Source organism: Pseudophryne corroboree, chromosome 2 (assembly GCF_028390025.1).
Source record: "Pseudophryne corroboree isolate aPseCor3 chromosome 2, aPseCor3.hap2, whole genome shotgun sequence".
Lineage (NCBI taxonomy): Eukaryota > Metazoa > Chordata > Amphibia > Anura > Myobatrachidae > Pseudophryne > Pseudophryne corroboree.
Window position 1 is genome coordinate 547,138,968 of NC_086445.1, and position 18,525 is coordinate 547,157,492.

General features: G+C 48.4%; 1 long non-coding RNA gene across 2 annotated transcripts in view; it reads left to right on the forward strand.

The window, feature by feature from the left end:
* The first annotated feature begins 7,440 nt into the window (after positions 1-7,440).
* The window catches only part of LOC135035164 (uncharacterized), a 112,071-nt gene continuing 100,986 nt past the window's right edge, over positions 7,441-18,525 (forward strand). Inside the window, exon 1 of one of the 2 annotated variants that reach the window (XR_010230241.1) lies at positions 7,441-7,862. This is a non-coding gene — a long non-coding RNA (uncharacterized LOC135035164). The remainder of the gene's footprint in view (positions 7,863-18,525) is intronic. The other variant, XR_010230247.1, reaches the window with a different exon arrangement.

The following is an 18,525-nucleotide window of genomic DNA, read 5'->3' on the forward strand; positions in this document are numbered from 1 at the left end:
TGCTACTTGGTCGGGTTCAAACACCTATGCAAAATACTATAAGTTTGATACCCTGGCTGAGGAGGACCTCATGTTTGCTCAATCGGTGCTGCAGAGTCATCCGCACTCTCCCGCCCATTTGGGAGCTTTGGTATAATCCCCATGGTCCTTACGGAGTCCCCAGCATCCTCTAGGACGTTAGAGAAAAAAAGATTTTAAACCTACCGGTAAATATTTTTCTCGTAGTCCGTAGAGGATGCTGGGCGCCCGTCCCAAGTGCGGACTACTTCTGCAATACTTGTATATAGTTATTGCTTCAATAAGGGTTATGTTATAGTTGCATCGGTCCTGCACTGATGCTATGTTGTTTTTTCGTACCGTTAACTGGGTAGTTTATCACAAGTTATACGGTGTGATTGGTGTGGCTGGTATGAATTTTGCCCTGGATTAACAAAATCCTTTCCTCGTACTGTCCGTCTCCTCTGGGCACAGTTTCTCTAACTGAGGTCTGGAGGAGGGGCATAGACTGAGGAGTCAGTGCACACCCAGAACTAAAGTCTTTCTTAAAGTGCCTATGTCTCCTGCGGAGCCCGTCTATCCCCTTGGTCCTTACGGAGTCCCCAGCATCCTCTACGGACTACGAGAAAAAGATTTACCGGTAGGTTTAAAATCTTATTATTTCTGGTATGTAATAGCAGGATCATTTCTAAGCTTAATATAGATCTCCTGGTCCTCCAGTTGCTTAACAATTTCAGATCTATATTTATCAAGGTCTTGGATCACTATGGCCTCACCTTTATTGGCGGGCCTAATGACCACATTCGTATAAGATTCCAAGTCCTTCGAGGTCATATATTCAGCTTTAGAAAGATTGGGGCAAACCTGTTATGGGGTGACAATATATCTGCTGACCAAATCATTAACTAATCTATTAAAAGATTTCAGCAATGCGTTTGTAGAAATTGGGTCATAATTGAACCTAGAAGTGGATCTCAAAAAAGTGCTGAAAATATTGTCATCCTGTTGAGGATTAAAATGCTGAAAGTGTTCCTTCAGTCTCACCTGTCTGGAAAATTTATGTAGATTCAATTTCCAGTTCGTTGGTACAAAACTTAATCCCATGTTAAGAACACTAGATTCAATGGGAGTCAAACTTCTCTTGGACAGGTTGAAGATCAAGTCTTCTTTTTGTTACTGGTCAAGGTGACTTTTCTTGGCTCTCTTGTTCTGACTACCCCGGCGGGTGGGAGTAGCCCTTGGTTGTTTGACACCTCTTTGTCCCGCTGATCTAAAGGGATTGGAACCTGTCTGACCGAATCCTCTGTATCGAATACCCGGAAATTGCTGTCGCTACTAGGCTTATAATGATCATTTCCGCTCTTTTATGCCAGGGCCTACGTCTCCTATCTATCCACTTGAGGGAAATCACCCCCACACAGCCACTAGTATATCCGATTCTCCTCATAATCAGTATCCACTGTATATTTCTCTAACGTCCTAGTGGATGCTGGGGACTCCGTAAGGACCATGGGGAATAGACGGGCTCCGCAGGAGACAGGGCACTTTAAGAAAGAATTTGGATACTGGTGTGCTCTGGCTCCTCCCTCTATGTCCCTCCTCCAGACCTCAGTTTGAATCTGTGCCCGGATGAGCTGGGTGCTACTTGGTGAGCTCTCCTGAGCTTGCTAAAAAGAAAGTATTTTGTTAGGTTTTTTTATTTTCAGAGAGATCTGCTGGCAACAGACTCTCTGCTACGTGGGACTGAGGGGTGAGAAGCAGCCCTACTCACTGAAGATAGGTCCTGCTTCTTAGGCTACTGGACACCATTAGCTCCAGAGGGATCGTACACAGGATCGCACCCTTGGTCGTCCGATCCCGGAGCCGCGCCGCCGTCCCCCTCGCAGAGCCAGAAGACAGAAGCTGGTGTGAGAAGCAAGAAGACTTCGAAATCGGCGGCAGAAGACTCCAGTCTTCATATGAGGTAGCGCACAGCACTGCAGCTGTGCGCCATTGCTCCCACACTAAACCCACATACTCCGGTCACTGTAGGGTGCAGGGCGCAGGGGGGGGCGCCCTGGGCAGCAATTAGAGACCTCTTGGCAAAAGTGGGCATCTATACAGTTGGGCACTGTATATATGCATGGGCCCCCGCCATATTTTTACACAGAAACGCGGGACAGAAGCCCGCCGCTGAGGGGGCGGGGCTTCTTCCTCAGCACTCACCAGCACCATTTTCTCTCCACAGCTCCGCTGAGAGGAAGCTCCCCAGGCTCTCCCCTGCAGAATCACGGTAGAAGAGGGTAAAAAGAGAGGGGGGGGGGGCACATAAATTTGGTGCAAAAACAGTATTTACAGCAGCTACTGGGTTAACACTAAGTTACTGTGTGACTCCTGGGACATATAGCGCTGGGGTGTGTGCTGGCATACTCTCTCTCTGTCTCTCCAAAAGGCCTTGTGGGGGAACTGTCTTCAAATAGAGCATCCCCTGTGTCGGTACGCTTGTGTCGGCATGTTTGACGAGGAAGGCTATGTGGAAACAGAGCGGGAACAAATGAATGTGGGGTCGCCGCCGACGGCGCCGACACCCGATTGGATGGATATGTGGAAGGTTTTAAATGATAATGTTACTTCCTTGCATAAAAGGTTGGATAAAGCTGAAGCCTTGGGACAGCCGGGGTCTCAGTCCATGCCTGATCCTATGTCGCAGAGGCCGTCAGGGTCTCAGAAGCGCCCCCTATCCCAAATTGTTGACACAGATGTCGACACGGATTCTGACTCCAGTGTCGATGGCGATGATGCAAAGTTACAGCCTAAAATGGCTAAAGCCATCCGTTACATGATTATAGCAATGAAAGATGTGTTGCACATCACAGAGGAAACCCCAGTCCCTGACAAGGGGGTTTATATGTATGGGGAAAAAAGGCAAGAGGTGACCTTTCCCCCTTCACATGAGTTAAATGAGTTATGTGAAAAGGCTTGGGAATCTCCAGATAGAAAACTGCAGATTTCCAAACGGATGCTTATGGCGTATCCTTTCCCGACAACGGACAGGTTACGCTGGGAATCCTCCCCGAGGGTAGACAAAGCTTTAACACGCTTATCCAAGAGGGTAGCCCTACCGTCACAGGATACGGCCACCCTAAAAGATGCTGCGGATAGAAAGCAGGAGGGTATCCTGAAGTCCATTTATACACATTCAGGTACCTTACTAAGGCCGGCGATTGCGTCGGCCTGGATGTGTAGTGCTGTAGCAGCATGGACAGATACCTTATCTGAGGAACTTGATACCTTGGACAAGGATACTATAGTACTGACCCTGGGGCATATAAAAGACGCTGTCCTATATATGAGAGATGCTCAAAGAGACATTAGCCTACTGGGCTCTAGAATAAATGCAATGTCGATTTCTGCCAGAAGGTTCCTGTGGACTCGGCAATGGACAGGCGATGCCGACTCAAAAAGGCACATGGAGGTTTTACCTTACAAGGGTGAGGAATTGTTTGGGGACGGTCTTTCGGACCTGGTCTCCACAGCTACGGCTGGAAAGTCAAATTTTTTGCCATATGTTCCCTCACAACCTAAGAAAGCACCGTATTACCAAATGCAGTCCTTTCGATCACAAAAAGGCAAGAAAGTCCGAGGTGCGTCATTTCTTGCCAGAGGCAGGGGTAGAGGAAAGAAGCTGCACAATACAGCTAGTTCCCAGGAACAGAAGTCCTCCCCGGCTTCCACTAAATCCACCGCATGACGCTGGGGCTCCACAGGCGGAGCTAGGCCCGGTGGGGGCGCGTCTCCGAAATTTCAGCCACAAGTGGGTTCACTCCCAGGTGGATCCCTGGGCTATAGAGATTGTGTCTCAGGGATACAAGCTGGAATTCGAAGAGATGCCCCCTCACCGTTACCTCAAATCGGCCCTGCCAGCTTCCCCCTTAGAGAGGGAAATAGTGTTAGCTGCAATTCACAAATTGTATCTTCAGCAGGTGGTGGTAAAGGTTCCCCTCCTTCAACAGGGAAGGGGTTACTATTCGACCATGTTTGTGGTGCCGAAACCGGACGGTTCGGTCAGACCCATATTGAATTTAAAATCCCTGAACATATACCTGAAAAGGTTCAAGTTCAAGATGGAATCGCTCAGAGCGGTCATCGCAAGCCTGGAAGGGGGGGATTTTATGGTGTCTCTGGACATAAAGGATGCTTACCTTCATGTCCCCATTTATCCACCTCATCAGGCGTACCTCAGATTTGTGGTACAGTATTGTCATTACCAATTCCAGACGTTGCCGTTTGGTCTCTCCACGGCACCAAGAATATTTACCAAGATAATGGCGGAAATGATGGTGCTCCTGCGAAAGCAAAGGGTCACAATTATCCCATACTTGGACGATCTCCTCATAAAGGCGAGGTCCACAGAGCAGTTGCTGATCAGCATAGCACGCTCTCGGGAAGTGTTACAACAGCACGGCTGGATTCTAAATATTCCAAAGTCGCAGTTGATTCCTACGACTCGTCTGCCCTTCCTGGGCATGATTCTGGACACAGACCAGAAGAGGGTTTATCTCCCGATGGAGAAGGCTCAGGAGCTCATGACTCTGGTCAGAGACCTATTAAAACCAAAACAGGTGTCGGTGCATCACTGCATGCGAGTCCTGGGAAAGATGGTGGCGTCATACGAGGCCATTCCCTTCGGCAGGTTCCATGCGAGGACCTTTCAATGGGATCTGTTGGACAAGTGGTCCGGATCACATCTACAGATGCATCGGCTGATCACCCTATCCCCAGGGCCAAGGTGTCTCTCCTGTGGTGGCTGCAGAGTGCTCACCTTCTCGAGGGCCGCAGATTCGGCATTCAGGACTGGGTCCTGGTGACCACGGACGCAAGCCTCCGAGGGTGGGGAGCAGTCACACAGGGAAGAAATTTCCAAGGTCTGTGGTCAAGTCAGGAGACTTGTCTTCACATCAACATCCTGGAACTAAGGGCAATATACAACGCCCTACGTCAAGCGGAGACCCTGCTTCGCGACCGACCGGTGCTGATTCAGTCAGACAACATCACCGCAGTGGCTCATGTAAACCGCCAAGGCGGCACAAGGAGTAGGGTGGCGATGGCGGAAGCCACCAGAATTTTTCGCTGGGCGGAGAATCACATAAGTGCACTGTCAGCAGTGTTCATTCCGGGAGTGGACAACTGGGAAGCAGACTTCCTCAGCAGGCACGACCTCCACCCGGGAGAGTGGGGACTTCATCAAGAAGTCTTCACGCAGATTGCAAGTCGGTGGGAACTATTGTGGTGCCTGTGGCTACTCGTGACTTGGAGGATTCAGAGTTACTAGATGTGGTCAGGGCTTTGAAGGTTTATGTAGCCAGAACGGCTAGAGTCAGGAAAACTGAGTCACTGTTTATCCTGTATGCACCCAACAAGCTTGGTGCTCCTGCTTCAAAGCAAACTATTGCTCGCTGGATCTGTAACACGATTCAGCAGGCTCATTCTGCGGCGGGATTGCCGCTGCCAAAATCAGTAAAAGCCCATTCCACAAGGAAGGTGGGCTCTTCTTGGGCGGCTGCCCGAGGGGTCTCGGCATTACAGCTTTGCCGAGCAGCTACTTGGTTGGGTTCGAACACTTTTGCAAAGTTCTACAAGTTTGATACCCTGGCTGAGGAGGACCTTGTGTTTGCTCATTCGGTGCTGCAGAGTCATCCGCACTCTCCCGCCCATTTGGGAGCTTTGGTATAATCCCCATGGTCCTTACGAAGTCCCCAGCATCCACTAGGACGTTAGAGAAAATAAGATTTCACTTACCGGCAAAGCTATTTCTCGTAGTCCGTAGTGGATGCTGGGCGCCCGTCCCAAGTGCGGACTTTTTCTGCAATGCTTGTATATAGTTATTGCTTACATAAGGGTTATGTTATAGTTGCATCAGGGTTGATCTGATGCTCTATTGTTGTTCATACTGTTAACTGGGTAAGTTTATCTCAAGTTATACTGTGTGATTGGTGTGGCTGGTATGAGCCTTGCCCTTGATTCCAAAATCCTTTCCTTGTACTGTCAGCTCTTCCGGGCACAGTTTCTTTAACTGAGGTCTGGAGGAGGGACATAGAGGGAGGAGCCAGAGCACACCAGTATCCAAATTTTTTCTTAAAGTGCCCTGTCTCCTGCGGAGCCCGTCTATTCCCCATGGTCCTTACGGACTCCCCAGCATCCACTACGGACTACGAGAAATAGATTTACCGGTAAGTAAAATCTTATTTTTTTTATTCCTTTTAAACTTCAACATTTCCTTACGGTACTGGTCACACTGTGTCTCCACTTTTTCTAACCAGTCTTGACTGGAATCACCCTCCAGTTTTTTCTTGTTTTCTTTCTCATATTTATCAATCTTGTTTCGCGTCACCAATAATTCCCTGTTAGAGTCTTCCACAACCAGGATCATCAAATCGAAAGCACATTTGTTGAGAATGGCAACCCATTTTCTCACAAACTCAGGATTGTTCCTACCAATAGTCGGTACATTCCGTACTCTAAATCCACGAGGGATCTTGTGTTCTCTATAATAATTAGACAATGAAACACTATGCACTAAAAAGTAAAGGGGGGTACACACGGAGAGATCCGTGCTTAAAATCTAAGCAATCTTGCTAGATTGCTTAGATTTTAAGCACGGATCTGCCGTGTGTATGCCCTCCAGCGATAGCGATGCGCGGCCCCGCGCATCGCTATCGCCGGTGCTAGATTGAGCTGCATGCAGGCTCAATCTAGCGGATCGCTCACTTCACCATTGTGTGAAGTGAGCGGCACCCCGTCGGCTTTCCCCCTCGCTCAGCACATCGCGCTGTGCTGAGCGGGGTGAGAGATGTGTGCTGAGCGGTCTGTGTTAAGATCTCTTCCGTGAGTACCCCCCTTTAGTCTCCCGTTTTTACAATTTTACCAGGTGGAAATACACATCCTCTGCTCTCAGTATCGGATCAGGCAGGGTTAACAGCTCTTTAGATAAGATATTTTAAATTTCAGCTGTCGAATAACTAAAAGTCTCTCCTGGTGGAGTCACAAATGCCCCTTGAAATCCAGAGAACTCGTGAGCTTGGGATATGTTAGAAGTTGAATCCACCTTAGAGACTGATATGCAGCGAGTCAATTAATAGAGAGTAGTATCGGTGCAGTGGTTGCAGTCCAGGCAACGTAATGTAGCCTGGCTTAATAATCTAATGTGTGTGTGTGTGTGTGTGTATATATATATATATATATATATGTATGTATGTATATAAAGAGGTATTATATAATTCATGCTTAGAGTTATGAGAAAGACAATATGTGTAACAATAGAGGGGTGTAACCCTATAACCAGAAGTAATAGTTGAATATTCATGTTGTTGCAGCATATAAGGGGTTAAGAAGGGTGCTGTGTGCAGCAGGTGAAACAAGGGAGTGACAGTTGTCACCGCATGCCACTGGAGGAGAGTCTATAAAAAGTGCGCTCCACTGGCAGGGAGTGACAGTTGTTACCGGTTCCCTGGTCAGAGTGCAAACCTTGGTTTCCAAAGCCGCTGAGGTAGAGAGCTGGCAGAAAACCCTGCAGCGGTGACAGAGACTCGGGGACGTAGCTGGCATAAGACAGGAGCGGGAGAGATGGGGCGCAGCGGAGGAAAGTGACAGGTGCTGTAGCGCTGCATATAGACTTGCCCCTGCTCCCGGGTGTGAGGAGTGAGGTCCCTCTGGATCCATGATAGCAGCGGTTAGAGAGGCTTTGTGGAACTGTACTGATTCCTACGCAGCTGAGGCAGAGCTGTATGTGAGGTGTGTCGGGGGCAGAACCGGACTGCTCAGCCAGTAGGAGAGGAGCAGGAGAAGTCGGAGGAGTATCCTAAGGCTAGGAAGAATTCACAGGAGGTGTAAGTGAATTCATCTGACCCCACATCACACACCCGCAGTTGCTTGCTTACAGCTTATCAGTTGGGGTAGTATCCCGTGCTGTCTGCGCTGCTACAATCCCTAATACTCGCATACCCCACACCAGGTGTGTTATAATACTGCAGACTAAAGGGAGATACTTTATTCTAACCCTAAAACAGCAGCAGGGCGAGTGGGTGATTATTCAAGCAGGCTGCAACATTGTATACCGGCAGGGAAACGATGCTTATTCACTGCATGTAGTGTAACCCCTTTTCTCTTACGTCCTAGAGGATGCTGAGGACTCCAAAAAGACCATGGGGTATAGACAGGATCCGCAGGAGGCATGGGCACACTATAAGACTTTGAATGGGTGTGAACTGGCTCCTCCCTCTATGCCCCTCCTCCAGACCTCAGTTAGATTCTGTGCCCAGGAGTGATGGGACACACACTAGGGGAGCTCTCCTGAGTTTCTCTAAAAAGACTTTTGTTAGGTTTTTTATTTTCAGGGAGACCTGCTGGCTACAGGCTCCCTGCTTCGTGGGACTGAGGGGAGAGAAGTCAGACCTACTTCTTCTGAGTTAAGGGCTCTGCTTCTTAGGCTACTGGCAGGGACGTGCGGTGAGCTAAATGGCTCAGGAGCCATTGGCTAGCACCAGAGCCAGATTTACAAGAAATATATGAGCCAAAGGGTATATCTGGGCATTATACACAGGTGCAGCAGTATACCCACCGCACGTCACTGGCTACTGGACACCATTAGCTCCAGAGGGTTCGATCACTTGGTGCGCCTAGCTGCTTGTTCCCGGAGCCGCGCCGTCACCCCCCTCACAGAAGCCAGAAGAAAGAAGCCGGGTGAGTATAGAGAAGGCAGAAGACTTCAGTAACGGAGGTACAGCGCAGCGGTCGCGCTGCGCTCCATGCTCCCACACACACACCAACGGCACTCACAGGGTGCAGGGCGCTGGGGGGGCGCCCTGGGCAGCAGGTTACTGGAGTTTTTCACTGGCAAAAAAGCATATTATCGGTGCCTAGGCACTAAATATAAGACCCCCGCCAGTATAATAATTTGAATTTGAGCGGGACTACAACGCGCCGGGTGGGGGCGTGGCTTATCCGCACAGCTTACCAGCGCCATTTTTCTCTCTTCACAGAGCATGCAGAGACGCTGGCCCAGACCTCCACTCTCCTTTACAAGTACCGGGAGCAAAACTGGGGGGGGGGGGGGGGGGGGGGGGTGTGCACAGTCAATTGGTGCTATATATATGTATTTAATACAGCGCAGTGATCATATATTATTTTTTTAGTAGTATATGGGCGCTGGGGTGTGAGCTGGCATACTCCCTCTGTGTTCTCTCTAACAGGCTTCCCTGTGGGTCTGTCCCCTATTGCCAGTGTGAGTGTGTGTGTCGGTACAGTGTGTCGACATGTCTGAGGATGAGTGCTCCTCCCCGGAGGAAGTTGCTGGGGGCGCAGAGAAGGATTTGGGAGTGACTCTGTCGGCACCGCCGACTGCTGATTGGGTGAATATGTTGAGTACATTGAATGCAAATGTGGCGTTATTGTCTAAGAGGCTGGATAAATCTGATTCTCAGACACAAACGTGGAGAAAATCCATGGAGGACGCCTTGTCTCAGGTACAGGCCCCCTCAGGGTCACAGAAACGTTCATTTACCCAGATGGCAGATATGGATACCGACACGGACTCTGATTCCAGTGTCGACTTTAGTGAAGCCAGTTTACATCCAAAATTGGTAGAGAGTATTCAGTACATGATTGTGGCAATTAAAGATGTTTTACATATTTCTGAGGAACCTCCTGTTCCAGATACAAGGGTTTGTTTATTTAAAGGGAAAAAGCCTGAGGTGAAGTTTCCCCCGTCTCATGAACTGAACGCTCTTTGTGAAAAGGCTTGGGAGTCGCCTGACAAAAGGTGGCAGATTCCCAAGAGAATTTTTATGGCATATCCTTTCCCCTCTGATGACAGGGAAAAGTGTGAGTCATCTCCCAATGTGGACAAGGCTCTGTCCCGGCTGTCCAAGAAAGTGGCGCTTCCGTCTCCTGACACAGCTGCCCTCAAGGATCCTGCAGATCGTAAGCAGGAAACGACATTAAAGGCCATTTATGTCACTACGGGTGCACTCCTCAGATCTGCTGTGGCGTCGGCATGGGTGAGTAGTGCTATTGCTAAGTGGGCTGATAATTTGGCATCTGACATGGATACCCTGGATAGGGATAACATTCTTTTGACTCTCGGTTATATCAGGGACGCTGCAGCTTACCTAAAGGATGCGGCGAGGGATATTGGCCTCTTGGGATCAAGGGCCAATGCCATGGCGGTCTCGGCCAGGGGGGCGCTGTGGATTCATCAATGGAATGCTGATGCCGACTCCAAGAAAGCTATGGAAGCTCTCCCTTATAAAGGTAGTGTCTTGTTTGGTGACGGCCTCGCTGACCTGGTGTCTACCGCTACAGCGGGTAAGTTATCTTTTCTTCCTTATGTTCAAGCGCAACAGAAAAAGGCGCCCCATTATCAGATGCAGTCCTTTCGGCCTAATAAATACAAAAAAGGAAGGGGCTCGTCCTTCCTCGCTTCAAAAGGTAGAGGAAGGGGTAAAAGGTCGCCTGCTGTTTCTGACACCCAGGACCAAAAGTCCTCCCCCGCCTCTGCCAAGTCCACTGCATGACGCTGGGGCTCCCCTATGGGAGTCTGTGCCGGTGGGGGCCCGTCTCCGAATCTTCAGTCGGGTCTGGTTTCAATCGGGCCTAGATCCTTGGGTCTTAGACTTAGTGTCCCAAGGGTACAAACTGGAGTTTCAGGAGATGCCCCCCCACCGATTTTTCAAATCAGCCTTGCTAGTTTCTATCCCAGAAACGGAAGTAGTAAATGCTGCAATACAAAAGCTGTATCAACAGAGGGTCGTTGTCCCGGTTCCCCCGTCCCAGCGGGGAGAAGTGTTCTATTCGAGCCTCTTTGTCGTGCCAAAGCCGGACGGCTCGGTCAGACCGATCCTGAACCTAAAATCCCTCAATCTGTATTTAAAAACTTTCAAGTTCAAGATGGAATCTCTTCGAGCTGTGATTTCCAGTCTAAAAGGGGGGGATTTTATGGCGTCAGTCGACATAAAAGATGCTTACTTACACGTCCCGATATATCCTCCACATCAAGCTTTCCTGAGATTTGCGGTGCAGGATTCTCATTACCAATTTCAGACGTTGCCGTTTGGGCTTTCCACGGCTCCGAGGGTCTTCACCAAAGTCATGGCAGAAATGATGGTACTCCTACGCAAGCAGGGTGTCACAATTATCCCGTACTTGGACGATCTCCTGATAAAGGCGAGATCGAAGGAGCAGTTGCTAAGAATTGTAGAGCTCTGTCTGACGGTTCTGCAACATCATGGTTGGATTCTAAATTTGCCAAAGTCCCAATTGGTTCCGACAACACGGCTGCCTTTCTTGGGCATGATCCAGGACACGGAACTGCAAAGAGTGTTTCTTCCGGCGGAAAATGCTCTGGAAATCCAAGGCATGGTGAAAGAGATTCTGAAACCGGCAAGAGTGTCGATTTATCAATGCACTCGAATGCTAGGGAAGAGGGTGGCGGTGTACGAAGCCATTCCGTGTGGCAGGTTTCATGCCCGGGTGTTTCAGTGGGACCTGCTGGAAAAATGGTCCGGGTCTCACATACACATGCACCGGAAAATAAGTCTTCCAGGTCCAGAATTTCTCTCCTGTGGTGGCTGCAAAGTTCTCACCTTCTAGAGGGACGCAGGTTCGGGATCCAGGATTGGGTCCTGCTGACCACGGATGCAAGTCTCCGAGGCTGGGGAGCAGTCACACAAGGAAGAAGTTTCCAGGGAAAATGGTCAAGCCAGGAATCTTGTCTCCACATAAATGTTCTGGAGTTAAGAGCCATTTACAACAGCCTTCTGCAAGCGGAAAACCTTTGAGGTTTGCCTGTCCTGATTCAGTCGGACAACATAACAGCGGTGGCGTACGTAAACCGCCAGGGCGGAACAAAGAGCAGAGCGGCGATGGTGGAGGCCACAAGAGTTCTCTGCTGGGCGGAAAAGCATGTGAGCGCTCTGTCAGCAGTCTTCCTTCCGGGCGTGGACAACTGGGAAGCAGACTTCCTCAGCAGACACGATCTCCACCCAGGAGAGTGGGCTCTTCATCAAGAGGTATTTGCAGAAGTGACAAGGCGTTGGGGGATTCCTCAAATAGACATGATGGCGTCTCGCCTCAACAAGAAGCTTCTGAGGTATTGTTCCAGGTCAAGGGACCCCCAAGCCAGTGCAGTGGACGCCCTGGTAACTCCGTGGGTGTTTCAGTCGGTGTATGTGTTCCCTCCACTTCCTCTCATTCCAAAGGTGTTGAGAATCATAAGATGAATGAGGGTTCCGGCAGTGCTCGTCGTTCCAGATTGGCCACGGAGGGCCTGGTATCCGGAGCTTCAAGAATTGCTCATAGAAGATCCTTTGCCGCTTCCTCTCAGAGAGGACCTGTTACCAGGGCCGTCTTAACAGCAGTGTAGGCCCCTGGGCACAGCAATACACTAGGGCCCCTACCCATCCTCCAGCGGTAGGGGTGGGGAGTGCTATCAGCGGCAGCTTTGATGTCCCACGGGCAGTAGGGGGTGTTCTATCTTCCGCTCAGCATGTATGACCTGGAGCAGTAATTTCTGCTAATTACTCCGTTACTGTACAGATGGGGCTACACGGTAGAAAGGGACATTGGGCTGAATGAAGGGGCCCTGGTACATGACTTCCAGGGTGGTAGGGGGTGTTGAATACGTAGGGGAGGGGTGGATAGTGGAGTGGGCTTAAGATTTATAATTTTCCGGTGGGGGCAGATTACTTGACTGCAGATATCTCAAGTTCCTTAAAATATATTTCTTAGCTTTGAATGGGATACAAAAATAGAGAGTCCCACCTTCAGGAGGTAATGGGGACTTGGGGATCAGAGTTCAGGAGCCAGAGCAATCCACCAACGAAAATCTAAAACTGCATACCAGGCGTGTGGAGCTGGAGCAGAGACCAGGTGCTTGAAGGCTGATATCTCTGGTTCTGGGCATAGTAGAGACAAGCTGCCAGTGTCCACTGAAAAGGGGAGAGTCCCAGCTTTTGGATTATACCCTCAGAAAAACTCTAAATTAGACAAAACCCGAGAGATCTGTCTGGGAATAGCAATTAACAGGCTTGGATGGGACCACTGCTTTCAAGTCAGATATCTCTGGTTCCCCAGGGCCGATTTTCAAAAATCTGGTACCCCTGGAAAGAGGGGACCCTCAGCTATCAGCCTAGGGCCCTTTTACTCCTGGGGCCCTTGGGCAAGAGCCCACTGAGCCCATACGAAAAGACGGCCCTGCCTGTTACTGCAGGGGCCGTGCGTATTTCCAGACTTTCCGTGGCTGCGTTTGACGGCGTGAGGTTGAACGCCAAATCCTAGCTCGAAAGGGTATTCCCAGGGAAGTCATCCCCACTCTTCTTAAGGCTAGAAAGGAGGTCACGGCGAAGCATTATCACTGTATTTGGAGAAAATATGTGTCGTGGTGTGAAGCCAAGAAAGCTCCTATGGAGGAGTTTCAGCTGGGTCGTTTCCTCCATTTTTTGCAAGCAGGTGTGGATGCAGGCCTGAAATTGGGTTCCATCAAAGTGCAGATTTTGGCTTTATCTATTTTCTTTCAAAAAGAATTGGCCGCCCTTCCTGAAGTTCAGACTTTTGTGAAGGGAATGCTGCATATCCATCCTCCGTTTGTGCCACCCGTGGCACCGTGGGATCTTGACGTAGTGTTACAATTATTTATGTCTCACTGGTTTGAACCTTTGCGGAAGGTGGAGTTGAAATTTCTCACTTGGAAAGTGGTCATGCTTTTGGCCTTGGCGTCCGCTAGACGGGTGTCGGAATTGGCGGCTCTGTCTCATAAGAGCCCATATTTAATTTTCCATGTGGATAGAGCGGAATTGAGGACTCGTCAACAATTTCTGCCGAAGGTGGTTTCTTCGTTTCACATAAATCAACCTGTTGTGGTACCTGTGGCTACGGATGCCGTGGCGGTGCCAAAATTTCTCGATGTCGTAAGAGCTTTGAAAATTTATGTCGCCAGAACGGCTCGTGTTAGGAAAACAGAGGCTCTATTTGTCCTGTATGCTTCCAACAAGATTGGAAATCCTGCTTTCAAGCAGACTATTGCACGCTGGATTTGTAATACAATTCAGCATGCTCATTCTACGGCTGGATTGCCGTTGCCGAAGTCAGTAAAAGCCCATTCTACCAGGAAGGTGGGCTCATCTTGGGCGGCTGCCCGAGGGGTCTCGGAACTTCAACTTTGCCGAGCGGCTACGTGGTCGGGTTCAAACACTTTTGCTAAGTTCTACAAGTTTGATACCCTGTCTGATGAGGACCTCATGTTTGCTCAATCGGTGCTGCTGAGTCGTCCGCACTCTCCCGCCCGGTCTGGAGCTTTGGTATAGACCCCATGGTCCTTTTGGAGTCCCCAGCATCCTCTAGGACGTAAGAGAAAATAGGATTTTAATACCTACCGGTAAATCCTTTTCTCCTAGTCCGTAGAGGATGCTGGGCGCCGGTCCCAGTGCGGACTGTTACTTGCAGTTGTATTGTTAGTGGTTGTTTTCGGTTACACGAAGGTTGTGTATCGGTTATGTTCAGCTTGTTGCTGTTTTACGTTCATACTGTTCTCTGGTATTCCTGCTAATCCAGTTGTAAGGTGTGTTTGTGGTGTGAGCTGGTATGTGTCTCACCCTTAGTATAACAAAAATCCTTTTCCTCGAAATGTCCGTCTCCCTGGCCACAGTTCCTATAACTGAGGTCTGGAGGAGGGGCATAGAGGGAGGAGCCAGTTCACACCCATTCAAAGTCTTATAGTGTGCCCATGTCTCCTGCGGATCCCGTCTATACCCCATGGTCCTTTTGGAGTCCACAGCATCCTCTACGGACTAGGAGAAAAGGATTTACCGGTAGGTATTAAAATCCTATTATATGCTCTTGGTGTGCAACTGTTTCATGCCTTCATTTATTCTACCTGCCGTATATGTACTGAAGCTGTGAAAAGTAATATATTTATATATGTTCGTATGAAAGGACAAGACACAGCTCAGGAGTACAGAAAAGGGATTGTAGCGGACTAGGGTTAAGAGGCATTTATACTTACTGTACTAACTGTTGTCGTGAACTTTTATAAGTCCAAGAGGAGCAGTAGGAGCTGGAAGCTCTGGAGAGAGAGAATAAGTTCATTCAGCATGATTAAAGACACTGCATACACAGGAAGAGGCACCTGGGGGTGCAGATTGCATAAGCCTTATATTGATTTATAGCAAATGCTCAGCGTTGGTAGCCAGTTATACAGCGTTAACGTGACTAATAGAGTTATCTGACTGTCAGCCATTACTGGAGTTGCTGGATATCTACTGGTCTACTAAAGGAGTGTCTAGCGATCAGTTTAGAAGGAACTAAAAGCAATGCAGTATTGGATTCCCAACACAGATCCACAAAGGGAGTGTGAGAGATTTGCCTAAACCCCAGTTATTATAACAGGAAAGGTCTACAATACGTGACAAGATTACACAGAGAGGCAGACACTAATATACAATTCTAATAGGAATTCTCCTGAAAGGGGATATCACTACGTTTATCTAAGGTGGGTGGTCATTACATTGCATTACAGTTGACAGTAAATACCTGTGGACCCCAATAGTGCACTACAAAGGTAAAGAGTACCCAGGTCACTCTCATTTTCGAAACTGATGTGGTTACAGAGGTTTTTTTTGTATTGCATGCATCTTTATGTATAGGTATATTATCCAGAGGTTAGCGAGGGGATATATATATATATGTGATCTTTATATTGTACATTATAGTTATATGACCAGGGCCGGATCCAGGGGGGGAGGGGGGGGGGCGAACGCCCCCTCCTAACAGTCATAGCCACGCCCACTTACATGAGGTGGGGGCTGCTGCCAGGTGATGGTGTGTGGCTGCACTGACATCCCTCCCCATCCTCCTTGTCCCTGAGGCCCTAGCCCCATCTGCCATCATCACATGCCATCACCCTCACCTTGAGCAGTGTGCGCCGCCCATTGGTATGTTAGTAGTTACATGTGACTGGTTGTGTGTGCTACATAAGAAGCACATGTGCAGCCTGGCAATGCTTTATATGCTCTTTAGAGCATTAATGGACAGTTGGTATGGGAAGTGAGAGGAGTAATGAGTGTAGGGGAGGAGTCAGGAATAAATAAACCGCCCCCCCTAAAAGAAAAGTCTAGATCCGTCCATGTATATGACCTTGATACATTAAGGGTGGGATTCAATTATTTTCACCCCTTTACACACCCATTCTGTTTCTGCCATCAGGGATGTTGTATCATTATTTCAGTTCGCTACCCCTGGAGTAGCGAGGCACCCAACCCTTTACACAGCTAAACCTGATTACTATGGGCGCAATATGCGCGATAATGGAGATCGTTTTAGAAAGGAAATTGGGCGTGATATATCATTTGAATCTCACCCTAAATCTGTTATACTTACCATTCACTTGGATTGTCCGGAAATTAATCCAAGGAGTCTGAAAGAAGAACAGGTATATAAATCATAAGGGTAACACTGTACATCTTACACATTACAGGCTATACATCTTTATATGCAGTTTGCGAACCTTATTGGCTTTCCCAAGCAAGCCAAGAAGTAATATTCAGCTTGGGATGAGGCACGTTACCTATAACTGTAATTTCCCCATCACTAGGTATCTATCACAAAGAAAGGGGGTTACAGTAATATTAATAAAAAAAAGATGCCTTGCAATGGGTGCTAAGAATAGCACAAACATACCAGTCCACTGTATACCGGCACTCAAGACAACGTTATCCACCTGCTCAGGTGCCCATCCAGTATCATAAACATCCACTCCCAATAGAGATGGCACTCACAGACGATCAGCGGTGCAAAAATATAAATATATTGAAAGACCCTGTTGACGCCGGGATCCCCTGCCGCACATGTGGATCGCATGAAGCCAGCGGAACGCATAGACAGCGGTTCCCATGGTAACGCCAGTCATGCACCTGGAAGTGCGGCTAGTGTGTCTTACGGCGGACAGGGCTCCGGAGCGCGGCGGAGAGTGGGAAGGGGAGCTTTCTGTTGGTATTTATGTGGGTAAGTGTCTCTGTTCTGTGCTGTAGAAGTGTATTGTCCTGAGGACGGGGTTCAGGCCCCGAAAACGTTTGATGTAATTTCAACATATTTATAATTTTGCACTGCTGATCGTCCGAGTGCCATCTCTACTGGGAGTATATATATATATATATATATATATATATATATATGTATATATGTATATATGTGTAATGTAGGATTATTACTATGTTGTATATCCGATCTAAGGGCCTAATTCAGCATGGATTGCAAAAGCAAAAATTTCCTATAAGGGGCAAAACCATGGGAGTCACTCCGAGTTGATCGCTAGCTGCATTTGTTCTCAGCGCAGCGATCAGGCTAAAAAACTGCAATTCTGCGCATGCGGCGCAATGCGCGCACACATCATACGGGCACCACGAACGATGTAGTTTTGCACAGGGTCTAGCGAAGCATTTCAGTCGCACTGGTGGCCGCAGAGTGATTGACATGAAGTGGGCGTTTCTTGGTGTCAACTGACCATTTTCAGGGAGTGTTCGGAAAAACGCAGGCATGCCAGGAAAAACGCAGGCGTGGCTGGGCGAACGCTGGGCAGGTTTGTGACGTCAAAACAGGAACTGAACAGTCTGAAGTGATCGCAAGTGAGTAGGTTTAGAGCTACTCTGAAACTGCACAAAAAAACTTTGTAGCCGCTCTGCGATACATTCGTTCGCACTTCTGCTAAGCTAAAATACACTCCCAGTGGGCGGCGGCACATGGTTTGCACGGCTGCTAAAAACTGCTAGCGAGCGATCAACTCGGAATGACCACCCATGTGCACTGCAGGTGGGGCAAATGTAACGTGCTGTGAGAGTTAGATTTGGGTGGGTTATTTTGTTTCTGCGATGCCTTATTTTCACACTGCAATTTAGATTTCAGTTTAAACACACCCCACCCAAATCTAACTGCACGTTACATCTGCCCCACCTGCAGTGCACATGGCTTTGCCTATTTTTTGCCTATTAGAGAAAGGATTTGCTTTTGCGATCCATGCTGAATTAGGCCCTAAATTCCCTACCACAACACAATAAACTGTTCAAATGGTCTGTGTGTGTATGTGAGTGTCCACGGCTATTTACGGTGTAAGTAGTATTGAAGTGCCCATGTTGGTGGTCTCCTTGGTATGTTAGTATAACTCCCACATTTATTTATTGAGTATTTTTTTTATATTTGCATAAATTGAAAGAAAGACTTAATACTGAAAATGTATCCTCAATGTCCAAGAAGGATGGAAAAATAGGGCCATTTTTAAGATCATTGAGATGGACTGGGTATGAAATCTCGGCAGCTGTAATCAGTAGACAGACAGAGGAATCTTGACGGATTTCACTAAGTATTTTAACCCTATCCCTAACCCACCCCTCCCACAGCCTATGCCTAAATGAGTGAGCGAGAAATAATGGAGTGGCTAAGAGGAAGTAGGACAGGTAGACCAGGTTAACCACAGCTGCAAGACCGACCCCACCCAATAGACTCCTT